The sequence below is a fragment of the Ranitomeya variabilis genome, chromosome 4 (genome assembly GCF_051348905.1).
Source record: "Ranitomeya variabilis isolate aRanVar5 chromosome 4, aRanVar5.hap1, whole genome shotgun sequence".
In the NCBI taxonomy this organism is placed as follows: domain Eukaryota; kingdom Metazoa; phylum Chordata; class Amphibia; order Anura; family Dendrobatidae; genus Ranitomeya; species Ranitomeya variabilis.
The window spans coordinates 362,594,989-362,608,568 of NC_135235.1; the positions used below are offsets into that span (position 1 = coordinate 362,594,989).

At 45.2% G+C, this 13,580-nt stretch overlaps 1 protein-coding gene across 1 annotated transcript in view; it reads left to right on the top strand.

Moving 5' to 3' along the window:
- LOC143764772 (carbonic anhydrase-related protein 10-like) overlaps nucleotides 1–13,580 on the top strand; it is a 2,293,337-nt gene that overhangs the window by 81,982 nt on the left and 2,197,775 nt on the right. The window lies entirely within an intron of this gene.

Consider the following 13,580-nt stretch of genomic DNA (forward strand, 5'->3'; position numbering starts at 1 on the left):
TGTGTAGCCGGCAACGTGTCTTGCAAACGCCATGCAGACACAAAGCTGCCGCCTGTGCAGGCTTCGGCCTACACTCTGCTCCTCTGCTCCTCCTGCTGACCCTGGGCTCTAACACCGCCAGTTGGTGCTCGGAAGTACTGGCTGCACAGAGAAAAACACTCGCCAATGTGTCAGTGGGGTTCAGCAACGCCAGCTGTTCCCCTGCTGTGTAGCCGGCATCGTGTCCTGCAAATGCCACGCAGACACAAAGCTGCTGCCAGTGCAGGCTTCGGCCTACACTCTGCTCCCCCTGCTGACCCTTTGCTCCAACACCGCTAGTTGGGGCTCTAGGAAGACAATCTTGAATAGGTCCCCATCCTGGTTCCAGTACCGTCAGCTGGGTCCGGGTAGAACCTTTGGCTTAGGTGCCTCCTTCTGGGTAACGTCAGCTGGTCCTCGGTAGTTCCATTGGCTCTTGGACCTTCGGCTACCCATCCGGGTTCCAGTACCATCAGCTGGTTCTCGGCAGTGTCTTTTGCTCTTGAACCTTCTGCTCCCCATCCTGGTTCCAGTACTGTCAGCTGGTTCCGGGCAGAGCCTTTGGCTTAGGTGCCTCCTTCTGGGTATCCAAGTTCCACCAACATCAGGTGGTCCTTGGTAGTGCTTTCTGGCACAGGTACCTCCTGCTTAGTAACCGGGTTCCAGTAACGTCAGCTGGTCCTCGGTAGTTCCATTGGCTCTTGGACCTTCGGGTAGCCATCCGAGTTCCAGTTCCATCAGCTGGTTCTCGGCATTTTCTCAGCCTTCTTGTACCTTCTGCTACATTTCCAAGTTCAAGACCCTAAAGACGACGACCCGGAAGACCACCCCTAAGATGACAATGACACCAGAGACGACAACCACTGAGATGACGATGACCCTGGAGACGATGACCTTGAAGACCACCCCGATGATGACGACGACCCCAGAGACGACGACCCTGGAGACAACGACATGGAAGACCGAGAAGCAGAAGAACAAGAGGCTGCAGAACAAAGAGCAGAAGAACATTAAGCATAAGACTAAACATCAAAGCAAAAGATATTATCTAAATTATAAGCAGAGGAAGACTAAGCAGTGTATGGGGGTGAGTCTGTTCCTCCTCGTGGTGCCCCTGGATAAAGCCTGCTGCTGCAGGCCAAACTGAACGCGGACAAATCCTGTTGTAACTCTTTTGTGACAGGCAGAACGGAAGGTGTAATCTTCAAACTTTTATAGATAACAACTACAGGAATGCCTGTCAGAAACAAGAATATGATGAAGAAGTAGAATATGAAGAAGAATAATAGTTGAATAAAAAGAATATGAAGAATGTAACAAAAAAAAATAATAGGTAGAAGATGAAGAAGAAGATGAATAAGGTGAAGAAGAAGTTGATGTCAAAGATGCTGCTGCTGAGGATGATGAAGAAGAAAGTGTGGGAGAAGTAAAAAAGAAGGTGAAGGGCGTGAAAGTAGTGAAACATCAATATCTGACAAAACAAAAAAAATCTTAACATAGTCAATATCTCGGTAAATCCGAACGTCTTAAAAAAAAATAAAATTCATGCTATTCTATTTGATTGGGCTAAACCTCTATGCCTTTAATGTCTCTGCCACCTCCCCCAATACATCCTACATTATTGTTAGTTGTTTTCCTTCATGTAGAATTAACCTACAAGGAAAGAAAGGGTTTTTTTTAATTCCGATATTTTCGTCCCATTGACTTGCATTGGTATCGGGTATCGGTATCGGCGATATCAGATATTTTTGGAATATCGGCTGATCCAATCCGATACCGATACTTTCCGATATCGGAAGGTATCGCTCAACACTAGTTGTAAGCACCCCGCAGATCTAATTTTGTAAATACCCTTGCTCCCCGTAGCCTATCAAAAAGCTCAGATATCAGGGGTAATGGGTACTTGTTCTTAACGGTGATGGCATTAAGACCCCTGTAGTCTATTCATGGACACAAGTCTCCACTCTTCTTCTGTACGAAGAAGAACCCAGCCCCTGCAGGTGACACTGACTTCCTAATGAATCCTCTTGCCAGATTCTCTTGGGTGTACTGAGACATTGCCTCCGTCTCTTTGAGATATAACGGATAGACTCGACCCTGGGGAGGCTCAGCACCAGGCAAGAGGTCAATAGGACAGTCATAGGGGCGGTGAGGTGGAAGGGTCTCCGCAGCCCTTTTGGAGAACACGTCCGCATAGGGCCAATAGTGCTTGGGGAGAGAGGAAAGATCTGCGGGTACCTCTGTTGTAGCAACCTGAATGCACTCCCTCTAACATCTACCCTCACAGGATTTACTCCATCCCAATATTCTCCCTGAGAACCACTCTATATGAGGAGAATGATTGCGTAGCCATGGTATCCCCAACAGGACCTCATCAATTCCCTCAGAAATGACTAACAGGGAGATAATCTCCTGATGTGATGGAGACACAGAAAGAGTGAAAGGAATGGTTTGGTGGGTAATCTGTGAGGGTAGTGTCGACCCATTTACCACTCGAACGGTTACTGGTTTGGCGAGCATCACCAGGTGTATTGCGTGACGCTGGGCGAAAGCGGATGACATAAAATTACCCTCCGCCCCAGAGTCCACGCATAGCTCTACCATAAGAGTGGATGGGCCTATGGTAATTGTCCCCTTGAAGGACAACTTAGAGGCAAACGTCGCTGTGTCTAATGTACCTCCTCCAACTGCCACTAGACGCTGACATTCCCCAACCGCTGAGAACACTTGGAGGCAAGATGTTCTGACTGCCGGCAAACATGACAGACCTTAAGTGCACGAGAGGACTGGGACTTGGATCCCACTCGTGTCACCTCTATGGCCTCATTTGACTCGGATGCCTGGACTGGAGATTCCAAAGGCCTGGCGAAGGTGGGTGCCAGCCGAAACCTCTGCCTACACTGGGCTCGCTCCAACCTTCGCTCGTGAAAACGAAGGTCTATGCGAGTTGATACAGCTATGAGCTGCTCCAGTGTGGCGGGAATCTCCCTAGTGGCCAAAGCGTCCTTCACATGGTCAGCCAGCCCCCTCCAAAATACGGGAATGAGGGTTTTATCTGGCCATTCCAACTCAGACACTAATGTCCGGAAGCGAATGGCAAAATGGCTGACCATGGTTGAACCCTGAGTCAAAGCCAGCAGTTGGAGCGCTGTATCATGGGTGACTTGAGGTCCTACAAAGACCTGTTTCAGAGTGTCCAGAAACCAAGGAACACTCCTCACCACATGATCGTTGCACTCCCACGTAGCCCACTCCAACGCTCTGTCCGACAGGAGAGAGATTATGAATCCCACCTTTGCCCGCTCTGTGGGAAAACGTGCAGCCAGGAGCTCGAGGTGTATACCACACTGGCTCACGAAACCCCTACAGGACTTACTGTCCCCAAAGTATCTCTCAGGCAATGAGAGGTGAGATAAGGTCAGAACAGAGGTGGCAGTGGGTAAAGCTGCTGGAGCCATGCTAGCAGCCTGAACAGCTATTGCGGTAACATCCACCGCCGAGGTTGCACGCTCAAAAGACGCCAACCGGCCCTCCAGCAGCTGGATGTACCCCTGCAATCGCTGTTCATCCGCCACTACTTAGCCAGATCCTGGCGCTAGTGTACTGTTAGGGTTGGCGGAACGCACCGAATATATTTATTAGATGGGATAGGTGCGTTCGCAACCCGGGATCAACCGTGCAGGAAAGAACCTGCTGCTAAGTAAGGTGGCGAAGCAAAATAGAATAAATGAACTCTGTTACTTCACAGAGCCCGTAGTAAAGAGAACGCTGTGCCCTGTTTAGCTCACAGGGGACACAGCTACTGTGTAGAGCCGACAGTGGTCATGCAGTCCAACCAACATGCAGCTCCTCTCTGGTGGAGCTGGAATTCTATCGGCTAATAGCCAGCCCTGAATTCACACATAAACTCCTCGCTGGAGGTGCCAGAATTCTAGGGGCTTATTTCAGCCGGGTCCCTGACCACACACACAACCACACTGGCGCTGAGCTCGTACATATTTGACACTAGCGCATGGCCGTGCGGTCATGAGAACCTTATATAGCTGCAGCACCTACAGGACCTTCCAAGAAGGACCAATGGAAGGCTGCCACCGAACTTGATCAGGTACAGGACCTTCCTGGAGGACAATGGAAGTTGCTGCAGTACCTGAGAATGTGACCCTTGATCTCCACTGAGAGATCTTACCCTGGGCATGCTCAGTGTGTGCAAAGCAGGACTTAGTCCCAGAAAAGCCTGCTCGCCGCAGAGCAGTGCAGGGCACAATAGCAGAGCCTGGAGAAGCAGCAGAAACCCTTTGCACAATATCAGACTTAGTGAGATGCTGGGACCGACGTCTCCACTGAGCAGGCTCCACTGCGGCAGATGCAGAATGGGAGACCGCAGCAGACATGGCTCGAGATTCCTCCTGTGCAGCAGTGGGAACTCGACTCCTAACAGATACACTCCCCAATTTTGCAATTTTTCCCACCTACCAAGAATGGAGAGATCTGTAGTTTTATTGTTAGGTGCACTTGAACTGTGAGAGACAGAATCTAAAATTAAAAAAGCAGAAAATAACATTGTAAGATTTTGACATAATTAAATTGCATTTTATGGCATGAAATAATTATTTGAATATCTACCAACCAGCAACAATTCTGGCTCACACAGACCTGTTAGTTTTTCTTTAAGAAAGTCTCCTACTCTGCACTCATTACCTGTATTAATTGCTCCTGTTTGAACCCGTTACCTGTATAAAAGACACCTGTCCACACACTCAATCACACTCCAACCTCTCCACCATGGCCAAGACCAAAGAGTTTTTGTTGTGATAAAGAAAAGTGGGTCAGGGAAAATCTTTAATGAACACCCATTGTATATATATTTAAATAATGAATGCAAATAATTAAATCTGCAAAGATTCAAATTCGGTAAATTTAACATTGAATCACATTAAAGTTATTCAATGCAAATTAAATATTCTTTATTATGCACTGGGGTTCCAGAGCATTAAAAACTAGTGTTGAGCATTCCGATACCGCAAGTATCGGGTATCGGCCGATACTTGCGGGTATCGGAATTCCGATACCGAGATCCGATACTTTTGTGGTATCGGGAATCGGTATCGGGATTAATATCAATGTGTAAAAGAAAGAATTAAAATAAAAAATAGGGATATACTCACCTCTCCGACGCAGCCTGGACTTTACTGCCGTAACCGGGAGCCGTTGTACCTAAAAATGCACGCTTGAAGGGCCTTAGATGACGTCACGTCACTCTGATTGGTCCGTAGCTGTCGCGTGACCGCTACGCGACCAATCACAAAGCAGTGACGTCACCTAAGGTCTTTCAAGCGCTTGAAAGACCTTAGGTGACGTCACTGCTTTGTGATTGGTCGCGTAGCGGTCACGCAACCGCTACGGACCAATCAGAGTGACGTGACGTCATCTAAGGCCCTTCAAGCGTGCATTCTTAGGTACAACGGCTCCCGGTTACGGCGGTAAAGTCCAGGCTGCGTCGGAGAGGTGAGTATATCCCTATTTTTTATTTTAATTCTTTCTTTTACACATTGATATGGATCCCAGGGCCTGAAGGAGAGTTTCCTCTCCTTCAGACCCTTGGAACCATACAGGATACCGTCCGATACTTGGTGTCCCATTGACTTGTATTGGTATCGGGTATCGGTATCGGATTAGATCCGATACTTTGCCGGTATCGGCCGATACTTTCCGATACCGATACTTTCAAGTATCGGACGGTATCGCTCAACACTATTAAAAACACAGTAATGCAAAATATGAAAAAAAAATACTTCCCCTCACTGCTCATCTGCTCTACCTCCACCGCAGCCTGTGCCTCTTCTTTTATTTTTCTTTTGACCTGCTTCACTTTATGCATCCACAAAATGGCAGCCATAGCTGTGCTCATTGCAAAATATTCTGTATTGTGGAGAATACACATTTTTAAAAAAAAATTTTTTAAGGATAATTCAATTATAATATGGTTAAGGTTAACATAGAAAATTCTTAAGATTTTCACATGTACATCATAAAAAATTAAAAAGTAACTTTTTTTGTGCAGTCAATGGAAATAACGAGTCTTATCACTCCCAGTGTTTTCATGTTTTACTGCTTTAGCCTTCAACATATAGCTGTCTTAGAGGTTACTGAAGCAAAAAGGGGATAACAAGTTGACAATCCATATCCATGTCACCTATTCACACTTGGCAGGGCCCTCCAGCAGTGCAGAGGGTTAATTGTCTATGCTGCATTGTTCTGCTCTTCTGACAACCGCTTCCTGAGCCTAAATAAGGCAAGACATATTTGACTAGCTTAACAAATATAATGATGAAAGAGAGCGGCTGCCCATTCCGATACCATAGATCTAGCACTTGCCAACATCACATGTCAAAATGTGCCAGCTGCTAAGAAGATCTCATGTTAAATAAGCAGAGCAGAGAAATATAATGGCCACGCTGATGTTTTTCTCAGGGATAGATAAAAATGTCAGCAAATATAATGAAGTAGAATATTAAGAATGAAATCCACCTCGTCAGCTTTTATTGACTTTGGCAGGTTTAGCTGACTTTGAGTCAGTTTTGCTGATTTTGAATTAGTATATATGTATTTTGTATCATCATCGGTACTTTTACATAGATGAAGAATTAATACCGCATTTCATTTATCTGCAAAGCTGCGTTATGTACTTATTACTTACCATAATGCCATACAACAAAGGTTTTAAGCATATTATTTACACCCTGAAGGTTTCAAAAGTTATAAAAAAAATGCTCACAAATCATTCATCTTTATGATATAAACTTTTGTTTTTGCATTTTTGACTTTCCCTGCCCTTCTTCTCAGAGCCATAATTTCTTTTATTTTTCTGTCCACATAGACATACAGTATGAGGGCTTTTCTTGCTGGATGAGTTGTACTTTTGAATGACACCATTTGTTTTACTACGTCGTGTACTGGAAAATGAGAAAAAAACTCCAAGAGGGAAGAAATTGCTGGCGCGTGTTAAATGCTGTTGTTAGTTTGACTGTGCCATATAATAAGTTAACAGTTGTGAGATACAGGTCCTGGCTGTAACACACAGCCATTACCTGCCGGGTATGGGGTGAGCTCAGCCCTTGAGCTAGCTCCATACACTGACTTGTGCTGTATGGCGGATATCATGAAGGGGTTAATGCTTAATTAAATTATTTTAAAATGTTGCTCTTTTTCCATGGAGCTCATACAGATTTTTAACATGTTACATTCCTAGTCCAGAGGCATCATAACAACTATTTATTTCCCATAGTCCTTTGCAATGGCATCTTAGCAAGCAAGGTGTCCAGTCCTAAAAGTTCCTGATGAGCTGAACAGAGCGTGCTCATAGGTGAGAAAGCCGTTCTTGTCCAGTGTATGTGACTTACGTGATGACATTCTGTACAGAGAATGATTTGGTCAGAAGGGATTCCGCTAGCAAAAGATGGGACGTCAATGGAAGGATAATGAATCTTTGTAGGTGGCATCACGTTGTCCATGGGTAAAACTAGACTGGACACTTGCAAAAGCATGATTGTAGAGATGAAACTTTAAGACAAAATTTGAATTCAGCTCTTTGACAGATTTTCCTAAGAAAAACGATTTGCAGTGAATTTAATGTCCCTAAATTTGTTCTTGAGGTTCTACAGAACCCAAATCATAATAGACGTAAGACCAAAGACATAATGATGAAAATCCTTATTCTCTCCTCACCTCTCACCTCTCTGGACCATCGCTCTTCAATGTCATTTGTTTGCTCCTCATGACATCTTCTTTTCACCACTTTGAGTACTGAAATTTCTGGGCCTCTTCACACTACTTCCCGTATTCTAGATGGCACCAATGTGCAGTCCCTGTGCTGTCCACAATTAACAATTGAATAGATAGGAGAAGCTTTTCAGTATATTTATTTTTTCATTTGTTAAAATCCCTGATGAAAAACTGAACCACTGAGGAAACTTGGATCCAAAACATTGATGAAACAAGTACCATTTTTGCATTCATGAGGAAACACCAACGTTTGAAAGAGGCCTAACCATCTATACTACTCTAGCGGCCTGGAAGACCCTCTGTAACATTAAGGGCAGCACATGGGAGGAAGAACTCTGGGGCCAAGAAAAATGTCTACTGCAGAAACATGCTTGTTAAATAGCAAAATATAAATGTCACTGGCTTTTATTTATTTTCCTTTATGAGAAGAATAGGCTTACAACCACATTTTCAGAGGTCGATGTGCATTCAAAGCCCTGGAGATTTAATATATTGTCCTTGCAACAGCCATAAATGTGCCAAGAACTCTTCTATGTTAAACCATTTTGTGCAAGAACAAATATTCTTTCTTTTGTCCTTATAGTTTCAAAAAACAACTACTTCCCCACAGTATTTTTATTTGAAGTGACCAAATCAATTTGAAGGATGATAAGCAGGCGCGTAGGATGCAGTGACACACAGGACGCAGAGCAAAGGTTAACAGGTTCTTTATATATAGAAGCAGTAACGGTACAAGCAGGGGGTAAAGGATGTATATTGGGGGAAACTCAAATGCACAAATGCAGTTGAATATAACAGGTTAACCTATCAGTCTCTGCGTGCTGAAGGAAGGTGGCTGGAAGATCCCTCGACGGTGCGAGATGTCTCCGTTCCTGTCCCACAGATGAGTGCTGCACTTTTTCCTTGTGATGACGAATCCTCCGGGTTCTTCGGAAAGTGTTCTCCTGATCCATGCACATAGTGGAGTAGAGATGATGGTCCGTGACACAGAAGAAGCAGAAAGTTCAGTAGGCAAGGCCGCAGCAGAAGCATACAGTCCAGCGGACCCAGCCACAGGCATGGCCAGTCCTTAGCCGACACCGCGAGGATGGAACTCGGCAATGAGTGGAACCAAGGTATGCACTACTTCTTGGTCACTACCTGGAGCAGATGTCTTGCAAGGCTCAGGGTAGCCTATATCAGCAGTCTTACTAGCTGGATGCGCCGTCACAGCTAGCTGGCGTGGGTCCGTTGAGAGGGAGTCAACCACCTCACTGCTCACAGGCTCGTTCCCCGCCAAGAGTCCCGTCTTCCTGCTCAGACTGCTAATTATGTCAGACCCGCCCCCATGAGTCAGGTGTCCTGAACTGCTCTGGTCAGAAATCTCTTCCCCCTGACACCCCGACAGTTCCAGCACAGACATGCAAAGGTAACCGTTAGCTTGGTTTTCATGCTACTGGCAGCCCATTGCAGCAGCATCTACTCTGTTTGTTTCTGTTACAGTTTTGCCTGATGCCTGTTCTTATGGACTTTCTTTTGGACCTCCTGAACTTTGACGGACCCCCAATTTTAATATTGGATTGATGGGTGTTTTATACCCTGTGGGTTGCACTATTCCTGCATGACAGACCACTGTGAGAAGGTGGAAACCACTCACCACAACCAACCAAATGCCCTGTCCAAACGCCCTTGGACACGCCTGGATCTGCAGGATCTGCCACTACTACGTACTTCCCCCACAGGTACATGCAACTCTTAAATGGATACCAGTGATGAGCAGTTATTAGAGCCCTTGGACATGAATCTAATACAACCACTGTCAACCACAGTTCCGCAATACACACAGCTTCTACCTTGTTGGTTACTGATGCAGCCATCTGGGTAAAGAGGTGAACACTGGACACAGTCAGACACGGTGTGGACTGAAGCGAAGGAAAGGGTCACTGATCTGCTGGCTGTCCCAAAGCTCGTCACTAAATGTGTTGTGTATTCAAGGGATCGACTTCTGGAGCTGAGCAGGTTGAAGTCTTCTCCAGCTGTGGCCATACCACATATTCCTCGTGAAATGTGGAGACCTTTCAGAGGCTGCAGAGCAGGTGAAAAGTCCAGGAGAAGAAGGTTTTAACAAGCAGTACCATCAATTATCTTGGGTAATGTACGCTCACTGGGAAAAAAGACAGATGAACTGCTAGCTCTGTGTAAAACCCAGACAGAATTCAAGGTATGCAGTCTCATGTGCTTTACAGAAACCTGGTTACATGGGGAGGTCCCTGATTCAAGTTTCTCGATTCCAGGGATTCACATGTTCCATGCTGATACAGACAAAGCTAACTGTGGTAAGAAGAAGGGGGGTGGGGTGATATTATACATTAATAACAGATGGTGTAATCAGTGGCGCATTACTGTTAAGGAAAGTCACTGCAGTCAAAACATTGAACTCTTAGCAGTTGGCCTTAGGCCTTACTATCTACCTAGATAATTCTCCATTTGCATTGCAGTAGTCATGTATATATCTCCATCCGCCAGCTAACAGGCAGCTGGGGAAGTGTTTTCAGTGGTGTTGGCTCACCTTCAGACAAAGCACCCAAACTCATTAATCATAATCTCTGGGGATTTTATGAGAGTCATAATCTCAAAGGCTCTTCCAAAGTTCTATCAATATGTTAAATGTGCAACAAGGGACAACAGTATATTGAATCTCCTCTATGCAAATGTTAAAGGCGCCTATTCATCGTCTGCACTACCCCCCCCCCCCCCCCGGGGAAATCTGACCACAACCTCATACTATTGTATCCATTGGTTTTCTTCACATTTAGTTCTAGACAGTTAGTCTGGCACCAATCCACAAAAAGTAGCTGGCGCAAATAAGCTCAACAAACTTATCAAGGAGGCAGACACGGCTGTTGGCCTTCATCTTGACTCTTTTGAGGAGGAAGTGAAACATAGGATTCAGATAAAGTGTAGGGCTATAATGAACAATAATACACACCCACTATACGAGCTGTTCTTGAAGCAGAAGAGCACATTCAGCAGTCGTCTAATCCTACTTAGGTGCAAGAAGGAGAAATTCAGGAAATTGTTTGTGCCTACTGCTGTGGGGATATATAACAATTTCCTAAGGGTGAAAGACGACAATGACCTATGGCTGGTGCATTAATGGCAATGATCAGAGATTTAAGTACCTACATTCGCCCACATTTGTTTGTTACGTAATGTGGTTAATCATGTACAAGATCTGTGTCTAGTAATTACTTTATGTAATGCTATTTGTAATGTTGTAATGTCTGAAATGCTGTTTGTAATGCTGTTTTATTACCATAATTTCCCTCGGGATCAAAAAAGTGTATCGTATTGTAAAGACAAGACAAGATTTTGATGCAGATCCACAGTGTTTTTTACATGGGATTTGCACCAAATCTGCAAAAGGTAGCTCAGGCAATGTTAATCAATGGGAATCCAGAATAGGTGTGCACATGCTGCGGAAAATTCCACACTGATTCTCAGCGTTTTATTTTCCACAGCATGTCAATTCTTTTTGAAGATCTGCAGCGATTCTTCACCCATTGACTTACATTGAGTCAGTCAAATCCGCAGGTAAACCGCAGGTGTAAAAATGTCTTTGGATTAGCAGCGGATTTGCATGGCAAAAATGCTGCAGAAAGGAAGGAGGAAGAGTGTTTAGTAGGAGACTATGTGTGTGAGCAGAGAATATGTGTGTGAGCGGAGAATATGTGAGTGTCTGTCTGCGGGTGTCGGTGTCTGTCTACAGGTGTCTGGGTGTGTCTGTCTGCGGGTCTCTGTGTGTAGCTAGTCATCGTCTGATGGGACTAGTACTCTCATCTGGGTATGTCTGGTGTCACATATAACAGTGACAGCATGAACCGATGATGGGACAGTATTAATCCCATCATCCGGCTACTGTGTTCAATTGTAAAACAAAAAAACAGATTCATACTCACCAAACAGCTAATTCCCCGACACCATCGATCTTCCGCAATAAAAATAAAATAATAAACCTACATTTCCTGCAGTAGTTCATTTAATAATGAGTGTCCCACGACAATTTAACATGTTGAACAGTCACATCGGGAGTACCGGACTCCCAGTGATACAGTGACAGGAGGTATCCTCCCGCAGTGTATCACTGCGTCGCCATCAGAGGTCAAAGGAGTTTATACTGTCAATTGGGGCACTGCTGTGAGAGAGGGATTCAGGGATTAGGTGATGCAGTAAGTTTAGGAAAAGGGAAAAAAAAGTCAGCTCACCACCATGTTCTGTGTTTAGATACTACTTGCATCCCGATACTCCACAAGGACAAGAGTGAAGCAACCACAGCAAATCCAAAAATGTAGAGAGTGTCCAGCGGACCGTGAAGGGTAAAAATTAACTTTACATTTAAAATGTTAAGACAAGCCACACATTGTTAGGGTTGGCGGAACGCACCGAGTAAATATGAAGGTAGTAATAGGTGCGTTCGCAACCCGAGGTCCACCGTGCAGGAGAGTAACCTGCTGCTAGAATAGGCAGCGCTATATGGTGGTATAAGCGAACTCTGTTACTTCACAGAATCACATAGATATGAAATGCTGTGCCCTGTTAGCCTCACAGGGGATCACAGCTACCAAACTGAGCAAAAGGAAACAGTGGTCATGCAGTCAGCTTAGCACACGAACAACTCCTCACCGGAGGTGCCGATATTCTAGGGGCTTATTTCAGCCAGGCCCTGAATCCATACACACAAACTCCTCACTAGAGGTGCCGGTATTCTAGGGGCTTATTTCAGACAAACCTTGACCACACACAACCATGACCACACTGGCGCTGAGCTCATAACATAGGTTTGATACTAGCGCATGGCCGTGCGGCCATGTGAACCTTTTATAGTTTTAGCACTCAAGGACCTTCCTAGTTGTCCAACAAGAACCGCTTCAGGACCTGCACATGTGACCCCCGACCTCCAATGGGAGGTCGTCCCGTGGGTATGCCCAGTAAGGAAAAAGCAGGACCTAGTCCCAGAAAGATCTGCTCACTGCTGATCAGCGCTGGCTACAAAGACAGAGCCTAGAAGAACAGTAGTAACCAGTCGCTTAGTATCAGTCTGAGTCAGATGCTGGGACTGACGTCTCCACTGAGCAGGCTCGACTGTGGCTGGAGAAGAATGAGAGACTGCATCGGAGATGGTTCGAGATTCCCCCTGTGCAGAGGTGGGAACTCAACACCTAACACACATAGTACACACTGTCTCATAGCCTGGATAGATCGACGCGTTTCGACATTAAATCTTAGTCCTGATCTATCCAGGCACTGAGTCAGTGTGTAATATGTGCAGAATATCAGCTGTACACAGTAAGTATGGTTCAATTAAGATTAATAAAAGAGTCTGTGTCATTTTTTCAATTAACGGACTTTATTCTGGCTGAGTCTTCATATACAATGAAACTATAGGATTAGTAATGGAAAGGTGTATAATAGACGCTTCTCCATTACTAAGCCGTGGGCTTGATGTCACTGGACAATACACAGATGACATCAACCCCACAAATATTACCCCACTTGCAACCGCTACAGGGCAAGTGGGAAGAGTGAGGCTAAGAGACAGAATTGGCGCATCTATAAGATGCACCATTTCTGGGGTAGCTGAGAGCTGAAGCTGATGTTTTTAGTATGGGGGGTGCCAATTTACATGGCCCCTTCCCAGGCTACTAGTATCAGCCCACAGCTTTCTGCCTTGCCTTTGCTGGTTTGATTTTAAAGGGGTTCCCCATGTCAATTTTTTTCTGGGGTTCCCCTGCCAGTATAGG